Raw genomic sequence first — 9725 nt, forward strand, 5'->3', positions numbered from 1 at the left:
AACGGTTCTATGAAGACCTACAAGACCTTTTAGAACTAACACCCAAAAAAGATATCCTTTTCATTATAGGGGACTGGAATGCAAAAGTAGGAAGTCAAGAAACGCCTGGAGTAACAGGCAAATTTGGCCTTGGAGTACAGCATGAAGCAGGGAAAAGGCTAATAGAGTTTTGCCAAGAGAATGCATTGGTCATAGCAAGCACCCTCTTCCAACCACACAAAAGAAGACTCTATACATGGACATCACCAGACAGTTGACACGGAAATCAGATTGATTATATTCTTTGCAGCCAATGATGGAGAAGCTCTATACAGTCAGCAAAAACAAGACTGGGAGCTGACTGTGGCTCAGCATGAACTCCTTATTGCCAAATTCAGACTTAAATTGAAGAAACTGGGAAGAACCACTAGACCATTCAGGTATGACCTAAATCAAATCCCTTACGATTATACAGTGGAAGTGAGAAATAGATTTAAGGGACTAGATCTGATAGACAGAGTGCCTGATAAACTATGGACAGAGGTTCGTGACATTGTACAGGAGACAGGGATCATGACCGTCCCCAAGAAAAAGAAAGGCAAAAAAGCAAAATGCCTGTTTGAGGAAGCTTTACAAATAGCTGTGAAAAGAAGAGAAGCAAAAAGCAAAGGAGAAAAGGAAAGATATACCCATTTGAATGCAGAGTTCCAAAGAATAGCAAGGAGAGATAAGAAAGCCTTCATCAGTGATCAATGCAAGGAAATAGAGGACAACAATAGAACAGGAAAGACTAGAGATCTCTTCAAGAAAATTAGAGATACCAAGGGAACATTTCATGCAAAGATGGGCTCAATAAAAGACCGAAATGGTAGGAACCTAACAGAAGCAGAAGATATTAAGAAGAGGTGGCAAGAATACACAGAAGAACTATACAAAAAAGATCTTAATGACCCAGATAATCACGATGGTGTGATCACTCACCTAGAGTAAGACATCCTGGAATGTGAAGTCAAGTGGGCCTTAGGAAGCATCAGTATGAACAAAGCTAGTGGAGGTGATGGAATTCCAGTCGAGCTATTTCAAATCCTAAAAGATGATGCTGTGAAAGTGCTGCACTCAATATGTCAGCAAATTTGGAAAACTCAGCAGTGGGCACAGGACTGGAAAACGTCAGTGTTCATTTAAATCCCAAAGAAAGACAATGCCAAGGAATGCTCAAACTACTGCATAATTGCATTCATCTCACACGCTAGTAAAGTAAAGCTCAAAATTCTCCAAGCCAGGCTTCAGCAATACGTGAACTATGAACTTCCAGATGTTCAAGCTGATTTTAGAAAAGGCAGAGGAACCAGAGATCAAATGGCCAACATCTGCTGGATCATCGAAAAAGCAAGAGAGTTCCAGAAAAACATCTCTTTTTGCTTTACTGACTATGCCAAAGCCTTTGACTGTGTGGAAAACAATAAACTGCAGAAAATTCTTCAAGTGATGGGAATACCAGACCACCTGACCTGCCTCTTGAGAAACCTGTATGCAGGTCAGGAAGCAACAGTTAGAACTTGACATCGAACAACAGACTGGTTCCAAATAGGAAAAGGAGTACATCAAGCCTGTATATTGTCACACTGCTTATTTAACTTATATGCAGAGTACATCATGAGAAATGCTGGGCTGGAGGAAGCACAAGCTGGAATCAAGATTGCAGGGAGAAATATTGATAACCTCAGATATGCAGATGACACCAGCCTTATGGCAGAAAGTAAAGAAGAACCAAAGAGACTCTTGATGAAAGTGAAAGAGGAGAGTGAAATGTTGGCTTAAAGCTCAAGATTTAGAAAACTAAGATCATGGCATCCGGTCCCATCACTTCATGGCAAATAGATGGGGAAACAGTGGAAACAGTGGCTGACTTTATTTTGGGGGGCTCCATAATCACTGCAGATGGTGACTGCAGCCATGAAATTAAAAGACGCTTACTCCTTGGAAGGAAAGTTATGACCAACCTAGACAGCATATTAAAAAGCAGAGACATTACTTTGCCAACAAAGGTCGGTCTAGTCAAGGTTATGGTTTTTCCAGTAGTCAGGTATGGATGTGAGAATTGTAATATAAAGAAAACTGAGCATCGAAGAATTGATGCTTTTGAACTGTGGTGTTGGAAAAGACTCTTGAGGGCCCCTTGGACTGCAAGGAGATCCAACCAGTCCATCCTAAAGGAGATCAGTCCTGGGTGTTCATTGGAAGGACTGATGTTGAAGCTGAAACTCCAATACTTTGGCCACCTGAAGCAAAGAGCTATCTCATTTGAAAAGACCCTGATGCTTATTAAGATTGAGGGCAGGAGGAGAAGGGGACGAGAGAGGATGAGATGGTTGGATGGCATCACCAACTCAGTGCACATGGGTTTGGGTGGACTCCAGGAGTTGATAGACAGGGAGGCCTGGCATGCTGGGGTTCATGGGGTCACAAAGAGTTGGACATGACTGAGCGACTCAACTGAACTGATAGTATAATTCTGTAATCTATAGAATCTATAATCTATAATTCAACCTAGAGATTGAAAATTATTTTCCTTCAGAGATTTGAAGGCATGGCTTCAATGTCCTCCGGCCTCTGTTTTTCCCGAGAAGTCTAATGCCATTTTTGTTCTCAGTTTTTCGTGTGTGATCCATTTTTTTTTCCTCCCAAAGCTTTGAAGATGTTCTGTTTCTAGTTTCTGAAATTTTACAATGTTATTTCTTGATGTGGCTATTTTTTCATTAATTATGCTGGGTAATTAGTAAACATTCTTAATCTGGAAATAAGCTTCTAAGGCAAACGTTATTGACTTATTTAACAATTTCCTTATCTCCATTTCCTTTACTCTCTCTTTACAGAACTCATGGTGGATGAATTTTGGACGTCCTGGATTGTTAACTATACATACCTATTTTTTTCTTTTTACCCTGTCTTTGGCTCTTGGTTACTTTTTCTATATTTTATTGACTACATTTCTCAACTTTTTAACTGAATTTTTATTCCAGCTATTTTATTTTTAGTTTCCAGATTTATGTTCTCTGATTATTCTTTTTCAAAGAAAATTCTCTTCTTGTTTCATAGATGTAACATCTTATCTTTTTGAGGATTTGAATTGTAGATTAACATTTTTTCTTATTTCCTGCATTGTCTCTGTTAGAGTTCCATTTGTTTTGATCTTTTTAAAATAGTATAGGTTTCCTCAAATATCTATTCATGTGTAAGAGTGAAGCATTAAAAGCAATTGGATGGGGCAGGTCATCGACAATACGTATGCATGGTCAGGGCATTGAGATTATCAAAGAATGAAAAGAGATCTGAGATGTTTTGGGAAAAAAACCAAAATGATTGGAAGCTTTGTGTGATGGATGGATGGAGCCCACTGACAGGACACTGACAGATTTCAAGCCAGGGTGATCTGGCAGCAAGTTACCATAAGTATCACTATCTAAAGGTCTTTTCTCTGGTGCTCTTTAGTTCTCCAGAAAAAGATCTCTTGTCTCTTTGGATGTAAATTCCTAGCTGCCTGGATTCTGGGAACTGGGCAAAGGAGTTCTTGTCATTTAGTAAGAAGAATTTTTCTTAATCCTTCTATTTCATTCCCATATCCTGTGTTGTGCCTGGTCTCCACAAATCTGCAGCCTCTCATGTTTGATTCGCTAAAGAACAAGACTTTTTCCCCCAGAAGGCTAGGGAAGGGATGGTTGTCTAGGCAGGTAGTAGGATGGGGCCTGTGAATATAGTTGCTGCTTTATACAGACATTTCATGTTTTCAGCCCTATTCTTCATCCCTGCTTTCTCCCATACCTGCTGCCTCTAATTCCTGAGCCATCAAATGGCAAATCAGCCTGTTTTCCATCAGTCTCTTTCTGCAAGCACACTGGTTTCTGTTTCCTTTGCTCTGCTCAGTTACATCTCCTCCCAGCAGTTTATCTTCCAGACACTGTCAACATTGCTCATCTATGGTCTTCTCTATTCTATGGGTTTATTTCCTTTATTGTAATTTGTAAGATTTAGAAAAGAGAAGAAAGATTAAGACATTGTTTCAATTCACCATCTTTAACCAGAAATCTCTCACTTTTATAATTATAAAAAGTGAGCTGTGTAGAACTGAAGATAGTATTCAGGTCTGCTGTCCCCATAGGAAAAAAGCTAGACTGACACATCCCTTGATCCAAATGGAATTTATTTTTGGTTGCAGTCTATGTTTTATACCCATTAATTTGTATTTAGCTGCCATTTGATGAAAAATGTTGTCTCCGTGTTTCCAAAGTGATGAGTTTGGGTGTCCTGCTTTCATTTTTATATGAAAACGGTTAGTGCACTCCTAGTAGAGATTCCATTATTATTCTGTAGATTCTGATAGGTTCTAGTTGCTAATATTTTATTTGGGATATTTACTTTGATAATTGTAAGGGAGATGGTATTTCTGCCTTATCGTAGTATGTTTATCAGAATTGGTATCAATGTTATAATGACTGTTTAAAAAATTTTGGAAGCTTTCTTTTTTTTTAATGCTCTTGAATACCTGGCATAGCATTGGGGGAAATAAACTAAGCTGGCTAAAAGCAATGTGATATCCTAGATTGAATCCTAGAACAGAAAAGAAGCATAAATGGAAAAGCTGATGAAATCTGAATAAAATCTACAGCCTAGCTAATATTAGTGTACCAATGTTAATTGCTTAGTGTTGACAAAGTTACAATGATTATGTAAGATGCTAACATTAGGGAAAGCTGAATGAAGGGTGTAATGGAATTCTCTGTATTATCTTTGCAGCCTTTGTGTTCATCTAAAATTATTCCAAAATTTAAAGCTTATATTTAAAGTAAAACAAATAAAGATCGTAAGGGTGAGCTATGTCTTATAAATTTGTGAGAGTTCACCTTTGAACCTATTTACCCGGGAATTTTTTTTTTCTTTTCTTTTTTTTTTTTCCTATTTATTTATTTTTAGAGGCTAATTACTTTACAATATTGTATTGGTTTTTGCCATACACTGACATGAATCCACCATGGGTGTACATCTGTTCCCCATCCTGAACCACCCCCCACCTCCCTCCCCATCCCATCCCTCTGGGTCATCCCAGTGCACCAGCCCTGAGCACCCTGTATCATGCATCGAACCTGGACTAGCAATCCGTTTCACATATGATAATATACATGTTTCAATGCCATACTCCCAAACCATCCCACCCTCTCCCACAGAGTCCCAAAGACTGTTCTATACATCGGTGTCTCTTTTGCTGTCTCGCACACAAGGTTATTGTTATCATCTTTCTAAATTCCATATATATGCGTTAGTATACTGTATTGGTGTTTTTCTTTCTGGCTTACTTCACTCTGTATAATAGGTTCCAGTTTCATCCATCTCATTAGAACTGATTCAAATGTATTCTTTTTAATGGCTGAGTAATACTCCATTGTGTATATGTACCACAGCTTTCTTATCCATTCATCTGATGATGGACATCTAGGTTGCTTCCATGTCCTGGCTATTATAAACAGTGCTGCGATGAACATTGGGGTACATGTGTCTCTTTCAATTCCGGTTTCTTTGGTTTGTATGCCCAGCAGTGGGATTGCTGGGTCATATGGCAGTTCAATTTCCAGTTTTTTAAGGAATCTCCACACTGTTCTCCATAGTGGCTGTACTAGTTTGCATTCCCACCAACAGTGTAAGAGGGTTCCCTTTTCTCCACACCTTCTCCAGCATTTATTGCTTGTAGACTTTTGGATTGCAGCCATTCTGACTGGCGTGAAATGGTACCTCCTAGTGGTTTTGATTTGCATTTCTCTAATAATGAGTGATGTTGAGCATCTTTTCATGTGTTTGTTAGCCATCTGTATGTCTTCTTTGGAGAAATGTCTGTTTAGTTCTTTGGCCCATTTTTTGATTGGGTCATTTATTTTTCTGGAATTGAGCTGCAGGAGTTGCTTGTATATTTTTGAGATTAATTCTTTGTCAGTTGCTTCATTTTCTATTATTTTCTCCCATTCTGAAGGCTGTCTTTTCACCTTGCTTATAGTTTCCTTTGTTGTGCAAGAGCTTTTAATTTTAATTAGGTCCCATTTGCTTATTTTTGCTTTTATTTCCAATATTCTGGGAGGTGGGTCATATGTTGGAGAGTGTTTTGCCTATGTTCTCCTCTAGGAGTTTTATAGTTTCTGGCCTTACCTTTAGATCTTTAATCCATTTTGAGTTTATTTTTGTGTATGGCGTTAGAAGTGTTCTAGTTTCATTTTCTTACAAGTCATTGACCAGTTTTCCTAGCACCACTTGTTAAAGAGATTGTCTTTTCTCCATTGTATATTCTTGCCTCCTTTGTCAAAGATAAGGTGTCCATAGGTGCATGAATTTATCTCTGGGCTTTCTGTTTTGTTCCTTTGATCTATACTTCTGTCTTTGTGCCAGTACCATACTGTCTTGATGACTGTGGTTTTGTAGTAGAGCCTGAAGTCAGGCAGGTTGACTCCTCCAGTTCCATTCTTCTTTCTCAAGATTGCTTTGGCTATTTGAGGTTTTTTGTATTTCCATACAAATTGTGAAATTATTTGTTCTAGTTCTGTGAAAAATACCATTGGTAGCTTGATAGGGATTGCATTGAATCTATAGATTGCTTTGGGTAGTATACTCATTTTCACTATATTGATTTTTCTGCTCCATGAACACGGTATATTTCTCCATCTATTGTGTCCTCTTTGATTTCTTTCATCAGTGTTTTATAGTTTTCTATATATAGATCTTTTGTTTTTTTAGGTAGATATATTCATAAGTATTTTATTCTTTTCATTGCAATGGTGAATGGAATTATTTCCTTAATTTCTCTTTCTGTTTTCTCATTGTTAGTGTATAGGAATTCAAGGGATTTCTGTGTGTTGATTTTATATCCTGTAACTTTACTATATTCATTAATTAGCTCTAGTAATTTTCTGGTGGAGTCTTTAGGGTTTTCTATGTATTGGATCATGTCATCTGCAAACAGTGAGAGTTTTACTTCTTCTTTTCCAATCTGGATTCCTTTTATTTCTTTTTCTGCTCTGATTGCTGTGGCCAAAACCTCCAAAACTATGTTGAATAGTAGTGGTGAGAGTGAGCATCCTTATCTTGTTCCTGACTTTAAGGGAAATGCTTTCAGTTTTTCACCATTGAGGATAATGTTTGCTATGGGTTTGTCATATATAGCTTTTATTATGTTGAGGTATGTTCCTTCTATTCCTGCTTTCGGGAGGGTTTTTATCATAAACGCATGTTGAATTTTGTCAAAGGCTTTCTCTGCATCTATTGAGATAATCATATGGTTTTTATTTTTCAATTTGTTAATGTGATGTATTACATTGATTGATTTGAGGATATTGAAGAATCCTTGCATCCCTGGGATAAAGCCCACTTGGTCATGATGTATGATCTTTTTAATATGTTGTTGGATTCTGTTTGCTAGAATTTTGTTAAGGGTTTTTGCATCTATGTTCATCAGTGATATTGGCCTGTAGTTTTCTTTTTTTGTAGCATCTTTGTCAGGTTTTGGTATTAGGGTGATGGTGGCCTCATAGAATGAGTTTGGAAGTTTACCTTCCTCTGCAATTTTCTGGAAGAGTTTGAGTAGGATAGGTGTTAGCTCTTCTCTAAATTTTTGGTAGAATTCAGCTGTGAAGCCTTCTGGCCCTGGGCTTTTGTTTGCTGGAAGATTTCTGATTACAGTTTCAATTTCTGTGCTTGTGTTGGGTCTGTTAAGATTGTCCATTTGTTCCTGGTCCAGTTTTGGAAAGTTGTACTTTTCTAAGAATTTGTCCATTTCTTCCAAGTTGTCCATTTTATTGGCATATAGTTGCTGATAATAGTCTCTTATGATCCTTTGTATTTCTGTGTTGTCTGTTGCGATCTCTCCATTTTCATTTCTAATTTTGTTGATTTGATTTTTCTCCCTTTGTTTCTTGATGAGTCTAGCTAATGGTTTGTCAATTTTATTTAACTTCTCAAAGAACCAGCTTTTGGCTTTGTTAATTTTTGCTATGGTCTCTTTTGTTTCTTTTGCATTTATTTCTGCCCTAATTTTTAAGATTTCTTTCCTTCTACTAACCTTGGGGTTCTTCATTTCTTCCTTTTCTAGTTGCTTTAGGTATAGAGTTAGGTTATTTATTTGACTTTTTTCTTGTTTCTTGAGGTAAGCCTGTATAGCTATGAACCTTCCCCTTAGCACTGCTTTTATAGTGTCCCATAGGTTTGGGTTGTTGTGTTTTCATTTTCATTCATTTCTATGCATATTTTGATTTCTTCTGTGGTTTGTTGGTTATTCAGCAGTGTGTTGTTCAGCCTCGATATATTGCAATTTTTAATAGTTATTCTTCTATAATTGACATCTAATCTTACTGCATTGTGGTCTGAAAAGATGCTTGGAATTATGTCAATTTTTTGAATTTACCAAGGCTATCCTGGAGAAGGTTCCATGTGCACTTGAGAAAAAGGTGAAATTCATTGTTTTGGGGTGAAATGTCCTATAGATATCAATTAGGTCTAACCGGTCTATTGTATCATTTGAAGTTTGTGTTTCATTGTTAATTTTCTGTGTAGTTGATCTATCCATAGGTGTGAGTGGGGTGTTAAAGTCTCCCACTATTATTGTGTTATTATTAATTTTACCTTTCATACTTGTTAACATTTGTCTTACATATTGTGGTGCTCCTATGTTGGGTGTATATATATTTATAATTGTTATATCTTCTTCTTGGACTGATCCTTTGATCATTATGTAGTGTCCTTCTTTGTCTCTTTTCACACAGCCTTTGTTTTAAAGTCTATTTTATCTGAGTATTGCTACTCCTGTTTTCTTTTGGTCTCTATTTGCATGGAATAGCTTTTTTTTTTTAATATTTAAAGTAAAACAAATAAAAACCATAAGGGTGAGCTATGTCTTATAAATTTGTGAGAGTTCACTTTTGAGCCTATTGCCCAGAATGTTTTTTGAGTGTAGCTCTTTAACAACTTTCTCTTCTGTGGTAATTGTCTTTTAGACATTCTGTCTCTTCTAGGGTCATCTCATATCATTTATATTTCCCTTGAAAACCATCTAGTTATTAAGTTTTTCAAAGGTATTTATGTATTGTTAAGCAACATAATCTCTTGTAATTAAAAAAATTTTTTTTCTGTATCCATGGTTATTTCCCAGTGTCATGTATTATTTTGTATGGGTATTTATTGGATTGTGAAATTAACTTTATCAGTTGAGACAGTATTTTAAGAAATATAAAATTATATATTGTTTTAGGAAACTTTAATCTCAAGCATATATACTGTTTTTCTTGGTAACCTGATAATGTCTATCAAAGCACAAATGCATGTAAATTTTGACCTCGCAATTCAATATCTGGAAACTTAACCAAATATATAATTGCATATGTACAGAAATGATATTTGTACAACATAACTTGTTGCAATATTACAATAGAGAGATTGGCAATAACCCAAATGTCTATCAAGGGAAGACTACTTCTTAAATTAGAGTACATTCATACAGTGTAATACTCAGAGGCTGTCAAAAGGAATGAGGAGGCATTCTTTGTATTAATGTGAAAAGATAGTGATGAAGAAAGCTTGGTGTGGAACAATGTGTGTGGTGTACTATCCTTTGTGTTAAGAAGAGGATACATAAAATCTATATTTGTATTTGCTTGTTCAGGCATACAGAAACTCTGGAAAGACAGATATCTCAAGTGGGAAAACTGATTATGTAT

General features: G+C 36.5%; 1 protein-coding gene across 1 annotated transcript in view; it reads left to right on the top strand.

Annotated features, from left to right (window-relative positions):
* Nucleotides 1-9725, top strand: part of FRMPD1 (FERM and PDZ domain containing 1) — a 108989-nt gene that overhangs the window by 48719 nt on the left and 50545 nt on the right. The gene's annotated exons all lie outside the window — the stretch shown is intronic.

This window comes from Bos indicus, chromosome 8 (assembly GCF_029378745.1).
Source record: "Bos indicus isolate NIAB-ARS_2022 breed Sahiwal x Tharparkar chromosome 8, NIAB-ARS_B.indTharparkar_mat_pri_1.0, whole genome shotgun sequence".
Taxonomy (NCBI): domain Eukaryota; kingdom Metazoa; phylum Chordata; class Mammalia; order Artiodactyla; family Bovidae; genus Bos; species Bos indicus.